Below are 14,953 nucleotides of genomic sequence, written 5' to 3' on the forward strand. Positions count from 1 at the left end.
ATCTGTCCTGAGAAAGATAACACTTTCCCCACAGACAGCACAGAGGCTGAGACTGGCTGACAAGCTCTGAGAGTCTGGGAGTGTGGGTGTTCCCTCTTCTAAACAGCCAACAAATAAGCAAATCCACAAGGGAGCACTGGCCTGATATTTCAGATCCCAAGACCTGGAAGACCACCCTTGTAGAAGACTTTTCAGCTGTCACCCAGAGAAGGGAACAAAAAGAAGAAGGGGGAGCTTTCCTTTTTCTTGCCATTTTTATCAAAGTTTAACCATTCATCATCATGTAAGTACTCAAAGCTGTAACATTCTAGCTGGGGACACATCAAACTCTCTTTTCACAGCCTGGACCATTTCTAGGGAGATGAAAAGGACAATCACTCAGGCTCATTGAGTCAACCAGGCACCCCTTGGATGAAGGAACTCACACCACAGTATGGAGAAGACCATTTTTCACTCTCCCCAGGTTGTGTACACCACAGTGATACTACCATGGACCTCCAGGAAAGTGCACAAAGCCTCTGCAAGTCAGAAGTGTCCAGGAGCACTGGACAGCAGACTCAAACCCAAGCATCGTTGACATGCTGGTTTTCTGAAACCCTTACCTTTCAGTTCAACTTCCTAAAAGAGATGCTCTGCATACTGTATATTTATTACATGCCACCATGTTCACAGGAGTGCAGCACTTGCCTCAAACAAGGCAGACAATCTATCCCAAGGGCAGGAGCCAGGTTAATGTTCTGTGTTTTGCAGCACCCACCCCAAATGAGGCCACAGTCATATCAAGAGTATTTGGTTTTCCAACAGTACCTATTCATTGGGTGGTCACTTAAAACTGGAAAGAACTGAAAATGTCTGTCTTCCAGTGAGGTTTCTTTATTTTTTTATTTTTTTATTCAATGAGGTTTCTTCAAGTACACAAGCATGGGTTGTCTTTTTTTGGAGGCGGTGTCTTGCCATGCAGTAGAAGCTGGCCTTGAACTCACTATGTAATCCAGGTTGGCAATGAGCTCATGGTGATCCTCCTACCTCAGCCTCCTGAGTGCTAGGATTACAGGCACACATCACCATACCCTGCAAATATTGGTTATCTTGAAACAAATTATGTGTTAATTAGGATATATCTGGATCCTCTATCCTGCTATTGTGACAAAATTATACTTAGAGGTTTTCAAGAGTTTCCTGAGTATACGTGAGCACACTAATGAAAATAAAAACAGTTTAAACTTCATTTTAACTTCTGAGGCACAACTGACTAAATAGCACTTGGGTTTTCACCCACCCATTCTACAAACATTTGAGTTTGTATCTCTCAGACACCATAGTCTTTCAGCACAAAATTCCAAAAGGTCTACTCAGTATACATGATGGTGCACAACTCTCTAATGTGTATCAGGTAACAGCTTCTAAAAATTCTATCAAAAATCTAAGATGTGAGTATAATGTTATGCAGTTCTACAATCAACACACTGCCCTCCTTTATAGGATACAGCTCAGACAGAGGAGAGGTTCCTGGTACTATTCAAACTAGTGACACTTGTGGCATTGGTTTTGTCAACCAATTTAAAGTCTATGTTTTGAGATAAACAGGCTGCACCCCAGTCTGGGAAAGCTCACAGCATGATCCTAACTGAGACCAAATATGAGCAAAGGAAAAGAAGTGTGAGGTCTATGAGAACCAGCTATAGCAGTGGAGGGGGATGATCCCAGCTTGAGCCAAAGCTAATGTTCTGACATGTCTGGGCAAGTCCCATGAGGGAATAGGCAACTGTCAGCTCTTTGTAAGAGAAGATCCACCCTAAGGAAGGAAAAACCACCTGAGGCTGGACTCAGAAGATTTCATCACCAGTATAGATGTCAGCCACTCAAGGATGCCCCTGTGGGTCCTAGAAGAGAAAGAATGCCTATCGTGACATGCAAAGGAATTGTGTCACAAGACATTTATGGAACACACTGGCCATGAAGATTTGAAATTCTTGTACTGTGGTAAAACAAACCAAAAAGAAAGTCATGATAGTCCTTGCCACTGTACCAGAAACCTGACATCACCTTGTCATCTGAGGCCTCCGGAATATTAGTGACTGTGCCATCAAAGACAGTGGACAGTCATGTCAGGCTGAGAATCAAAGGGCCTGGGGAAATGCTCAACAGGGAAACAGTGGCAAAGAGAAATGGCAGGCAAAAGACTCCCTCCCACCCAGGAAGGGACAGATCCTCTATCACAAACTGACCACTAAGCAGAATGGCTACCTTCCTGTAGAAGGATGACCAATATCAGCAGTGCTCAGCATGTGGCATGATAAAGAGCACAAAGCTCTGAGGGAGAAGTATATCCTCTGTCACGTGGACTCACATATTGGGCCCTTTCAGCAACAAAGAATTATATGGAACTGAGATTCCCTAGGAATAATGTTAGGCCAGATTCAGAAGCACCATCCTGAGCCTTGGCTAGAAAACAATACTGAGACACCAGAAGGGACAGGATATCACAGTGAGCGTGCGGACAGGTAGAAAGCTGACCTGGTTGGGCTTTTGGTAAGAGTAGAGAAGAGCTCCCTATCATTGACAACATGCTTGAAGGCGGATGATGTGCTTTTAGAGAAGGATACAGAGCCACAGAACTGGACAGGTTAAATCCTAACTTTATTAAAATGTATAGTAGGAAGTTCCACCTGAACCACACAATTAGTACCTTACTTCAGAAAATGATACAGAACAGACAACAGAGCTGTGAGAGGTTTTCACCCATACAAAATTCTGCCAAGTCATCATCATGGTGATCCAACATGGCACAGCCCAGAGCCAACCACATGTCCCTCCCAGACCAACTTCCACCTCCCTGCTTCTAGGCTGATCACAATTTCCTGTTTCCTTTCACATACAGCAACTAATCAGCATCCATTACATCACTTAGACCACCCCCATAAACTCCACCCCCAACCCAGCTCAATAAATTCTTTGTTCTTGGCCTCTTCCCTCAGAGGGTCCTCGCATCTCTTTAGCAGACCTCCTGTACCTGACAATAAAGACTTGTTTACCTTTGTTCTGGCTCTCATTCATGCCGAACCTAATGTTTTTGGTGCTGTGACTTGGATCAGCAGGTCATGTGGCTCCTACAGGGCTAATCCCCTTGGTTTGAGGCCTCCCTGCCAATGAGCCAGCCTTTCCATTTCTCTCGCCCCTACATTTGCCACTGCCAGCCCTCATCCAACACCAGTCCACATTCTCTCCCATTTTTATAAATCATGGGTCCACATCAGGACTCTCTCTCTCTCTCTCTCATGTGCTTTGGGACACCCTTGTGCCCTCTTGGTGATGGCCAGGAAGGACAAATTTGGGCACTTCTCACTCACTCACATCCTGACGAGGGTGATGATCCACCAAGCAGTTGTGAGACTTGGCTTTTTAGCCTTTGGTTCATCTTTAATTTGGTTACAAAATGGGAAATACTAATTCCCAGCCAAAAAACCACACTCCACTCTAGTGTCTTTTAGCTAATATAAACACCATTGGTCTCAGAGACACAGTAAAAACAAAACAGCTAATCTTTCACTGCTTGGCCTCAGCACAAACTAGACAACAGCAGCCACTGGCCTGAAGAGGGTGCCTTTGATTTTAACACCCTCAGAGACCTAGACAACTTTTGCTATATCAGCAGCACATGGAGGGAAATCCCATATATACAGGCCTTTATTGCTCTCAGGGCATGTCTTTCTCACCTCCAGGCATAGGGGGTGACCCAAATCTGTTTGGCCCATTCCACACCATCAGACCCCTTACTGGATTATCCTCGTGACCCTCTCAATGATGTTCCTCCAGCTTTTGCTCCTCCTCCACCATATCCACAGGTTCAGCCTTCTCAAACTTCTCAACCCATTGCCCAGCTCCCTCAGGCTTAACTTCCTTAATCTCCCCAGCCTGGTGGCCAACTCCCTCAACTCCTCCGCTCATTGACCAACTTTTCCAGTCTCCATAGCCTCTGTAGCCCATTGCTCAACTCCCTCAAATTTTCCCAGCCTATTGGTCCTATACCATTCCCTACTTTCTCCTCACCTTCAGCTGACTCCATCTCTTCTTCCCCTACCTCTCAGTGGCCATTTCCTACCCTGGCTCATCATACTCAGTGTCACTTCTCACACACCCTGCCATCTTGTGGTCCTCCACCATCTTGTTCCTCCTGTCGTCTGCCATCTTCTAGCCCATAGCTATCTTCTAGTCAGCCTCCAACTTCCAGTTAGCCACCAAGCCAGCCACCATCTTCCTGGCCCCAACTTGTGTGTCCTCTCTGGGAACAAGCTGGCCCTGAGGGACTGGTTCATGTTCATGTTCCTTTTTTTCCTTTCTAACCTATCTCAGATTTCTCATAAACTAGGTTCTTTTTCTGCCTATCTCCATACATATATTAAAGAGCTACAATTTATAGCTAATTCCTATGACCTACAGTACAAAGAGCTTTATATTATTCTCACTGCTACTTTCTCTTCCCAACAAAAGGCTCAACTATGGCAGGTGGCCCAAGCCAAAGCTGACCATAGATATCAAGCTAACCCCAACCAGCCTACTGGGGTCACTGCCATTCCAATAGCAGAACCCAATGGGATTATCAGGGAGAAAATTGTTTGCAGCATATTAATATTATGATTGGCTGTATAATGGCAGGTCTTCATAAAATTTCTCATAAAGGTACTAATTTCAACAAGCTCATAGAACAAACCCAACATGCTGATAAAAATCCTACAGAGTTATTAACTCACCTCACAGATATCTTGACTAAATATCCCAATGTTGATCTCTAATCAACAGAGGGAATAGTCCTTGTCAACTCTCATTTCATTGCTCAGTCAGCCCCTGACATTCAGGCAAAATTTAAAAAGTCTGAGCTCACCTCTCAGTCCCCACAAGGGGAACTTTTGTGTCTTCAATAATAAAGATCATCAACAAAATATAGACAAATTGGCTATTCCTAAATATAAGCAAGGTCTTTTAGCAGCAGCACTCAGGCTTCCCAAAACAGAAAAACCAAAACAAGCAGACACCAAACAAGGTGGTGCCACTTGAGCCCCTCCCAGACTGTGTTTTAAGTGCAGCAACCAAGGACATTGGGCAGGAGATTGTTCCAACCCACTGCCACTGCCAGGACCTTGTCCTATCTGCAATCTCTAAGGTCAATGGAAATGTCACTGCCCTGTCTGCCAAAGAGCAGGTAAGTCATCCAGTTCCCTGTGCTCACCAGAGATCTTGCTGCCACTGCTGGATTCACAGATTGCTGACCTCCTTGGCAATGCCACTGAAGAGGACTGATGGGGTTCAGGTATCCTTCAGCCTCCATTAAGGTATCCTTCTCAGAGCCTCCATTAAGGTATCCTTCTCAGAGCACCAAGTCTCACTAGAAGTCTCAGGTAAGACACTCTCTTTTCTTGTTGACACATACATACAGTGTTCCTCCTGAGTTTTCAGGCCATTACACCTGATCTCTAGTCTCTACTGTAGGGATTGATGGCTGACCTACACAACCCTTCCAGACAGGACCTATTCCCCGCCAACTCTAAACACTGTCTTTTACCCACAACTTCTTCATTGTCCTAAATAGTCCCTTACCTCTCATGGGCAAAGATCTCCAAAAACTCAATTTCTCTTTAATTTTCTCTCTCCCCACAGCTGTTGTCCTTCACCCTCATTCATCAGATACCACCATCTCAGCCGCTCTTCTTCCTCCTTCCCACATCAACCCCATAGTTGGGGACACCTCTAGCCCCACTTGTGCCACCCATGCCATTCCTATATTCATTTGCCTCAAAGACCCATCAACATTTCATTGTGTTCCCCAATATCCAATAGCCCCCAAACACCAACAGGGACTCAAACCCATCATTCAGCGCCTCCTAGCTAATGGTTTTCTTAAAACTATACATCCACCTTACAGTACTCCTTTTCTCCTGATAATCAAACCTAATGGCTCCTATTGCTTAGTCCAAGATCTCGGGGTTACCAACAATGCAGTTACACCAATTCACCCTTTAGTACCAAACCCTTACACCATGCTCTCTCATATTCCCCCATCCACAACTCCTTTTACAGTTTGGACCTTAAAGATGCCTTCTATCCCCTTACACCCTGATTGTCAGTACCTTTTTTTTTCACGTGGACAGACCCAGATACTCTCTGGTCCCTACAGCTCACATGGACAGTCCTGCCTCAAGTGTTCAGGGACAGTCCTCACTTCTCTAGCCAAGCCCTAACTACTGATCTCGAGGTTCTCAATCTTAAACCCAGCACTCTCTTTCAATACATAGATGACCTCCTCCTCTGCTCCCCCTTTCACACCCTTGCCATACAACACATAGCTGCTCTCCTCAAATTTCTGTCAGATCATGGATATAGGGTCTCTCCAGCCAAAGTTCAAATAGCTTCACCAAAGGTCAAATATCTGGGACTCACTCTCACCCCAACTACTCACTCAATCACTGCTGACCACAAAGCTCTCCTTTGTAACCTTCAAGTCCCAACCACAAAACAAGTTCTATCCTTCCTTGGTCTAGCCAGCTTCTTTTGCCTTTTGATCCCTAACTTTGCTTCTGAAGTTCAGCCCCTCTATAAAGCATCCAGGGGTACCTTGTTAAAATCCCTTGACCCCATAACTCCTAAACACTCTTCCTTTCAAAGTTACGGGAGGCCCTCTTAAAGGCCCAAGCTCTCACTCTTCCTAACCCTACTCAACCCTTTACTCTACACACTTTCTCGCAAGGACACAATGCTGTGGGAGTTTTAGGACATCAAAAGGGAACTTCATTTCAAGCAGTAGCAAATCTCTCAAAGCAGTTAGACAACAGTATGTGGATAGGCCCCTTGTCTTTGGGCCCTTGCTGCAGTAGCTACATTAACACAAGAGGCAAAAAAGTTCACTTTAGGACAATCAGTCACAGTACATTCACCTCATCACCCAAATGAGTTCATCTCTCACAAGACACTCCTTGCACTAGTGACACCTTCTCACAACAGGTTCATCTAGTGCTTATACAAGACTCTTCCATTACTATTTTTACCAGTGGTCCCCTCAACCCAGCCACTTAACTCCCCACCTCTGATGAAGACCCTCAACATAATTGTGTTGAGGTCTTACAGCTAACCCCTACTCCTTTCCCTAACATTAGTAGCACTCTTCTCCCTATAGCTTCTGACACAAGGTTCACAAACGGTAGCTCAATACACACAGACACTCAAAAGAGGGCAGGATATGCCATAGTCAACAGATTAGCAGTGACAGAGGCAGGTCCACTGCCACATGGGACATCTTCACAAAAGACAGAGCTTATAGCCCTTACATGAGCCCTCACACTGGCCAAAGATAAAATCATAAACATTTACACAGACTTAAAATACACATTCAGTATTATCCACTCTCACGTTGCCATCTGGCAAGAAAGGAAGTTCATCAATGCTCATGGTACTCCCATCACCAACACACTTCTTATCCTGAAACATCTACAGGCAGCACAGTGCCCAAAACAGTAGTCTTACACTGTAGGGGGCACAAAACAACATCAGATCCCATCACTCAAAGTAATGCTTTTGCTGACACACAGGCCAAATTAGCTGCTCAACAGCCATACCCCATCTGCTTGCTACCTGTCATCCCAAAGGCCATGCCCTCAACCCAATGCTCATCAGAACAATTACACTTACTCCATAAACGTATCACCAGAATACACAGGAGTGAATGTTTCAAGAATCATAACTTCTCCTCCCAGACCATCAAGCTTTAACTATCATCACTGACTTACACAACTGCTCCCATGTAAGTACCCAAGCTCTATACAAACTCCTCACCCCCATCACCACACATCCCTTCTTAAAAGCTGTCACTCTCCAGGTCACTCCAAATTGCCAACTTTGTGCCAAGACCTCTCCTCAGGGGCATTTACCTCCTCCTTCCTTTCCAGCCCACCAACTTCATGGACACACTCCAGTCAAAGACTGGCAGATAGAATTCACACACATATCTCACTACAAAATACAGATATCTTCTCACTTTTGTCTGTACCTTCTTGGGGTGGATAGAGGCCTTCCCCACTGCTTGGGAAACCACCAACATAGTCTCTAAAGTTCTTATACAAGATGTTATTCCCAGATTTAGACTGCTTCAAACTATCCAGTCAGATAATGGTCAGCATTTATTTCCCAAATTACTCAACAGTTGCCTCAAGTCTTAACAATACTTGGCACTTACATGTACCATATCACTCACAGTCTTCAGGTAAAGTACAAAAGGCAAATGGACTTTTAAAGACATGCCTTAGAAAACTCATCTTAGAGTTACACCTACCGTGGCCTCAACTCCTTCCCCTAGCTCTAACTAGACTCAGGGCACTTCCCAGGGCACCCACTTTCCTAAGTCCATTTGAGCTATGTATAGTAAACCATTGCTGCTTCATAATTTCCCCACTCCTGATAATTTTCCCCTTCACTGATTACATCCCAGTCCTGTCCTTTGTCAGATACCTGCTGTGACAACATGCTGACCTCTGTCTTCCACAGCCAATAGATAACAAAGCCTTCTATAGCTCCTGAAGACTGAATATATCTAGCAGTGCTCTGTACCTGGTAATAAAGACTTTTTTACATTTGTTCTGTCTCTCACTCACACCAAATCTAATAAGCTGTACATTTTGAAAGGACATAACAAAGGACAGATACTGAAGGTCTTTTCAGAAATAACAAGTGTTTCAGTGGAAAATTGGAGGCAATTTTCATAATCCCTTAGAAGGCAATGGAAGAAGAAAGGAAGACCACCTTTGATTGGAACTCAGAGGAGCCTTAATCCACTTACAAAATTGGTCCATGGGCCAGAGTCCTTTAGGATATCCTTGGGCTCTCTTTAGAGACCAGTAACCAGTGCTGAAGAAGAAGAAGATTCTTGCAGCAGCATGTCAGAAAAACCCACCACTTCATTATACCTGATGAATTTGAGGATGTCTAATGTCTTAAAAAGGGAAGGGTTAAGAGAAAGTTTACATACTGAAGGGTGAACACCAAGACCATTTTGATCAAGAAATATGGAAAATCACTTTAAAAATCAGTCTATATTACTAACAAAAAGCACCATCAACCAGTATTAGTTTTGCTTGCTAAATTCAGAGTACTGATATGCACAAGGGATTCAATGGATATAACGAGCTCATGGCCAGACATAAGCTGGGATTCAAAATCAGTTGCCCATATTTGTCATAGCGACCATTCTCAATATTCACCCTGTACAGGGCCTGGTTTAAAGGCATCACCTCCATCATTTTAACCTTTGATAAGCTCTGTGAGATAGGATGAAATTGTTCTCAACTTGCCAATGAAGAAATTAAAGCTCAGAGAAATTAAGTAACTTTGTTCCCCCATGATAAGGAATACACTAGGAGTCTCAAGAAGCTTTTAACCCTCTGGGTTTGTTCCTTTGGAGCACATGGGTTTCCAGTGTTCCTTCTTGATTTAGAATATTTACGAAGATTTGCTGCTTCTTGCCAACAATTTCAGGTATAGCTGGGTGCCCTTTGGAGTTGGGAATGTCTGAGAATAGAATCACTTGAAGGTTTTGCTCTGAACAGTGTTGGTACAAACACTGCTTCTCTCATTTCTTAGGTTTAAGAAATCTTCTGCATTTTAAGGTAGAATCGTTTAAGTCCTCAGAGAATTGCTGATCTTGAACACTTATCCTCTTGTGATTGCCCAAGCTTCTGCCCATGGCATGGCTTATCCCGGCTGTCATGAGGGCAGCCATGTGTACAGTGAGGTTGATGCAAGTGAAAGGCCTTGTCTGATTTCAGACAGAGGCTGCCTGTGTTTGGAAAAGAGGGAAGATTTTAGACTCTGAAGATCATACCTAAAACACCTGTGCAGTGGATTGACAACTGGTAACCAATTTGTAACGCCAGCTGAACTGAATCAGCATGGTGCTGAGTGTGGAAGGCACACCTGAGGACTGTTACCAATAGCATAAGAGGCTGTTGGAAGCTGGTAGAAGCTGTGGGGAGCCTGTTGGAAGCTGTTGAGAAGCTGTAGGGAGCTGCTGATTTTCCTGGAGGATTGTGTCATGCTTGCTTTCCTAATGAACTCAGTTGTTCTCATCTGAGGAGGATCTCAGGACCTTGTTGTTGCTAAGAATGGCATCAGTTCACTTTGGAGAGCTCTGGTCCTCACTTTCAGCATCACTTCCTGGCTCCAGTGCAGATCCCTCAGCCTGCCAACACAGACCCTTCACTCTGCTGGCACAGACTTTCTAGCTTCTACCACTGACCTTTGGGCCTTTCCAGTGCAGATCCATGAAACAGGCCTGCATGAGATATTGTCATGGGCTCTAGGCCTCCAGCTGGATTTGTGGGAGGCACTGTTATGGGCTCTAGGTCTTCAGCTGGACTCCTGCAGGACATTGCCATGGGATACAGGCCCTCAGCTGGATTGTTTGGTCCTTCAGTATGTGGACAGACTTCCTGTACTCTGTATACAATTCTTTGGGTGACAATTATGAATAATCTTATAAAAAATGTGTCCTGTATTGTAGTTTCCCTTGCAAAAATCCAAAACCATGACAATCTGCTTAAGACAAAAACACAAAATAGTCCTTGCACATGATGTCTGCACAGAACACTGTGTAAAGTATACAATTGTGAGTGGATTTTTCACCTTAACCAATTTTTGGAGGGAAGATGGAAACCTTTGGTTTTGGAGTTTCATCCAGGGTTCATGAACAGACTTTACCAAATAGTTGTTTATAAGAAAAATGTAATGTACTAAATATCAATAGTGATAGCCATAATCCACACTTATAAATGTGAAGAACTTTCCTCAGCTCACAAATATGTTCAACCAGTCAGAACTAGTGATGTTCTTAAAATTAACAAAGGAGTGAGTGACCTTAGACAATCCATTTTAATCTGAGGCTTGGTTATTGTATCTTCAAACACTTCCATTTCCCTTAGAAAGAGGCTACAAAATTTATAAGCACAAATAAGACTAAAATGTACAAATGTGCCCATCAAATTGCTTCATATATAAGAATTAGGGATAAAAATGAACCTTTGGCACCATGACTCCCCCACACTGTCTTTGGGCTGAGTTCAAGTGTGTCCCACTGTCCAAGAGAACCAGCTTGTGTTTTCCTTGGCACCAAGAACACATAGGGTAGCCTTTGCAGTATACATTAGTGTTTACATCGCCATGTACTTGTACAAAATTTGAAAGCCCCCTCTTGATATATGCAGCATGACAGCTGCTGTCACAATATATTTATATAAGTTCTACACACTTTTTATTAAATAAACTTGCAAGTGTCTGCTTTCCTAAGGAGGGTTTTGGGTTTGGGGGCAATCATTTCATCTCACTGTAGAAATTCACACAGGCTGACATGCTGTCATTACCCATGCTGCAAACAGGCTGCTGTTCCCCATTAATAGGATCAGCAAATACTCAGATAGAGCAGGCCCATGTGTCTCCTCTTTCTTGAAAATGCCAATTCTATTAATAAATGAAAAGAGCTTTGAGAGGTGCTCAAGTGTCACCTTTCTGAGGTCCAGAGGAAAGAATGAAATGGAGGGCCTTGACCTTCAGCACACAGAGTGCCCCTAACTGTCACATTCGCAGGCCGGCTAACTATCTTTCTACATGAAGGACTTAGCCAGATGTGAAGGACAGTGAGAATTCCTTACCAACTATGCCAGCACTCACCTCATTCTTTCAGAGGCACTAGAAGCTCAAATTAGACAAATTTTGCCATCAAAAGTACCAATGTAATTTACATCAGAAATCCCTGATAGCATTTTCTACCACAGGAGGTTAGTGGGGGGCTCCATGATGCCACATCTCTATAAAGCAATGGATAAGGAAATACAGTTAATTAGGGTTCTTCATTACAGAATGTCTCTTATCCTTTAACGCATACAATGCCCACCTGGATGAATACAGGATATGGTGATTCTCAAATGCTTTTGACCTCAGAAAAACATAATTTGCAAATGCTGATTAATGTCTTTATTTCTGTAGGTCTGTCCTGAGGATCTACAACTATAGGTCCTAGTTGGGACAATTCTTGATGAGAATATTTGTTTAAACAAGTTCTATCTTGAGCAACAATTAACTGAGCAATCACTCTGTTCCCTAAAGTTTTTTCATCCTGTTTACAAATGATATATTAAATAATATGCTTTTCAGATTTAATTTAAGAATATATTCTTGGGCCGGGGATACAGCTCAGTGGCACAAGCACCTGTCTGGCAAGCACAAGATCCTAAGTTTGATTCCCAGTACCAAAAAAAAAAGGTAAGAATAATATTCTTCTACAATCCAGAAACCATTCTTAAGTTATTTTTTGTTTGTTTATATTATTTTATTTTTAGTTTGACTCTTTTAAAGGATACAGTCAGTACAAGCTACTCAAGATTTTCATTCTGGTTTTGGTTTCATTTTCAAGACAATCTTAATTTTTTTTCAGAACCTTTATACATTTTACTATAGGATGAAAAGAATTCTAGGTTTCAACATAACCCTTTTGCAATCTATAAACCAGGTCACCCTCCCAGTGATTGATATTACTGGAACATTTATAAATACCATAGCATGAAAGTTCTCCTGCCCTCATCCTCTGAAAACACATCTGGCTACAAATTCCCCAGCAACGTTTTGTGAAGGAGATGATGAAGAATATTCCAGCTTGTTTCTCTCCTGTGTTTTTCAGCCTCTGACTCTAGGAGGTCTTTTAAAAAAGCCACAAGTGGTAAACAGTTAGATCCCTTAGGGAACCTCAGCAGATGGTGATGGCAGGAACAAAAATCCATGGGGAAGGCCTGTGTACCCAGTGTGGCTCCCTGGGCTGAGACCCTCACAAGGTCACAAGTGAGGCTGAGACCAACCAAGGTCCTGTAGAGAGTGAGTAAAGTGCAAACCCAGGCAGGTGATTAGGGGACCAGGCAAGGACACCGTGGACCCAGCAGCCAGGTCAGCTCCTTCATGGACCTCTCCTCCACAATTGCCCTGGTGTTTGGAAGAGGCAGTGGTGAAGACAGCATGAACTTCAGATGCATCTCCAGCCCCTTCTCCTCAGATACTGACATTTAAATTATTTTTTAAAATGTGAAATGTTTGAGGAAGCTTCCTTATTCTCTTGTCATTCTTAACTATGACCCTCAAATTAGGCTTAACATGCACAAATAATACTATAGTTAGAGTAAAGGACTATACTAGTATATCCATTGCCTCACACAAAAAGACATTTTGCTAGTAAATATTCACAAAATTTTTTTGTCAGAATGCAATACTACTGACTGTGAGCTAAATAAACCTTTCCTTCCTTAATTCTAGGTGTCAGGCATTTTATCTCAGCAATGAGATAAAAGTAACCAAGACAATACCTCCCATGATTCTTGTAACCATGATTAAGAAATGGAAGTGCAGCAGCACATTGGGGCACAATACATCTGACTCTGTACATGGCCACTGTAGGCCAATCTTGGGAACTTCTGTCTCCTGCAATGAATCTGATTCAGAGGGCAACAGCAAGCAGAAATAAGGAAATTACACCCAGGATTTGGAGGTAGATTTATTTATGTTGATGGGCACTGATTGGGATCATTCCCAGAATATCAGGCCCTGATCTTTGGGGAAGGAGAGAGTGAAGATCAGCTCATTCTGTGGCTAACATCCTGCTGCTGCTTCAGCAGCCAGAAAACACACAAAGACACAGAACCCAGTAACCCAGGTTTCCTGCCCACACTGAGTGTATTAATCAGCTTCACAACACTATAGCAAAATACCTGGCCCTGGTGACTTGTGAAGTATAGAGAGGCTTGCTTGAGCCCAATATCTAGAGTTTCAGCTCCTAGGTCAGGAAGTTCCATGGGTCTGGACCTCTGGCAAAGGCAGCACATCATGGTGTAACTGCATGTTGGAACAAGTGTGCACATTTCCACCCAGAGCAGAAAGAGAAGAGCCCTACAGTCCCCTTTGGGGGACAATCCCCACTAACGTAGGACCTCCCATGAGGCCTCATCCCTTAATGGTTGACAGCAGCTATTGGGGACCAGTGGATATGAAATAATATTTGACTATGCTGGGGACCGGGCTACATGACTAGGGTCCCAAGGGTCTGAGGCTGGTGTGACCTGCTTTAGGAACAGAAGTATAGAGAAGGCTGCATGCTTCCTGGCTATGCAGAGAAAGCGCATAACTGTACCATTCCTAAGGCAAGATAACATCTGCTGAGGACGATCTATAGAATGCAGGCAAACTGATATGGAGAAGGACTTGTTCTCTGTTAAACTGTCCCCCATTTACTGTAGTTGCTGTTCCATAAAAAGTACACTATCTCTTCCCCTGTGTTCCTTGCTTTCTAATAAAGTGAGTCAACTACAGAGATTATTGTGCCTGTCCACTAGAGGCAGGTTGCTCCTGGTCCCTTTTAACTTAAATACTGTCTCTTTTCTTTTTTATTCCCCTCCTTTCCCCTCATAGGTATCCAGGGATCTGATCAGTCCCTGGCAAGCAGCTCCCAGTGCTACCACTCAGGGTATCCAGTGTTGACATGAGGAATTCTGGTGGATACTTGTCAAAGCTCCAGCACCAAGTAAGCTGAGGGTTGTTACCCTAGGGCCCTCAGCCTTCACTGCAGCCCACTTGCGGTTATAGTAAGAAAACATTGGGTCTAAGGGTCTGGGCTCCCAAAGATGTGGGGAGACATCAGGTGGCATCTGGTGACAACCTGTGTCAAGGAGGAGATTAAGTTACCTATCACTGAGTCATTATTTCCTCAGTGTCACAAGGGGGCATCTGAAGTCCCACAATACAAAGGAGATTGTAGTGGATTGATAACTGGTGGTCAACTTATAACCCCCAGCTGAACTGAGTGAGTGGTGCTGGGTGTGGGAGGCCCACCTGAGGACTGTTGCCAGCAGCATAAGAGGCAGACCTGGAGAAGAAGAAG

The sequence above is a fragment of the Chinchilla lanigera genome, unplaced genomic scaffold, assembly GCF_000276665.1.
Source record: "Chinchilla lanigera isolate Chin_1 unplaced genomic scaffold, ChiLan1.0 scaffold00159, whole genome shotgun sequence".
Classification (NCBI taxonomy): domain Eukaryota; kingdom Metazoa; phylum Chordata; class Mammalia; order Rodentia; family Chinchillidae; genus Chinchilla; species Chinchilla lanigera.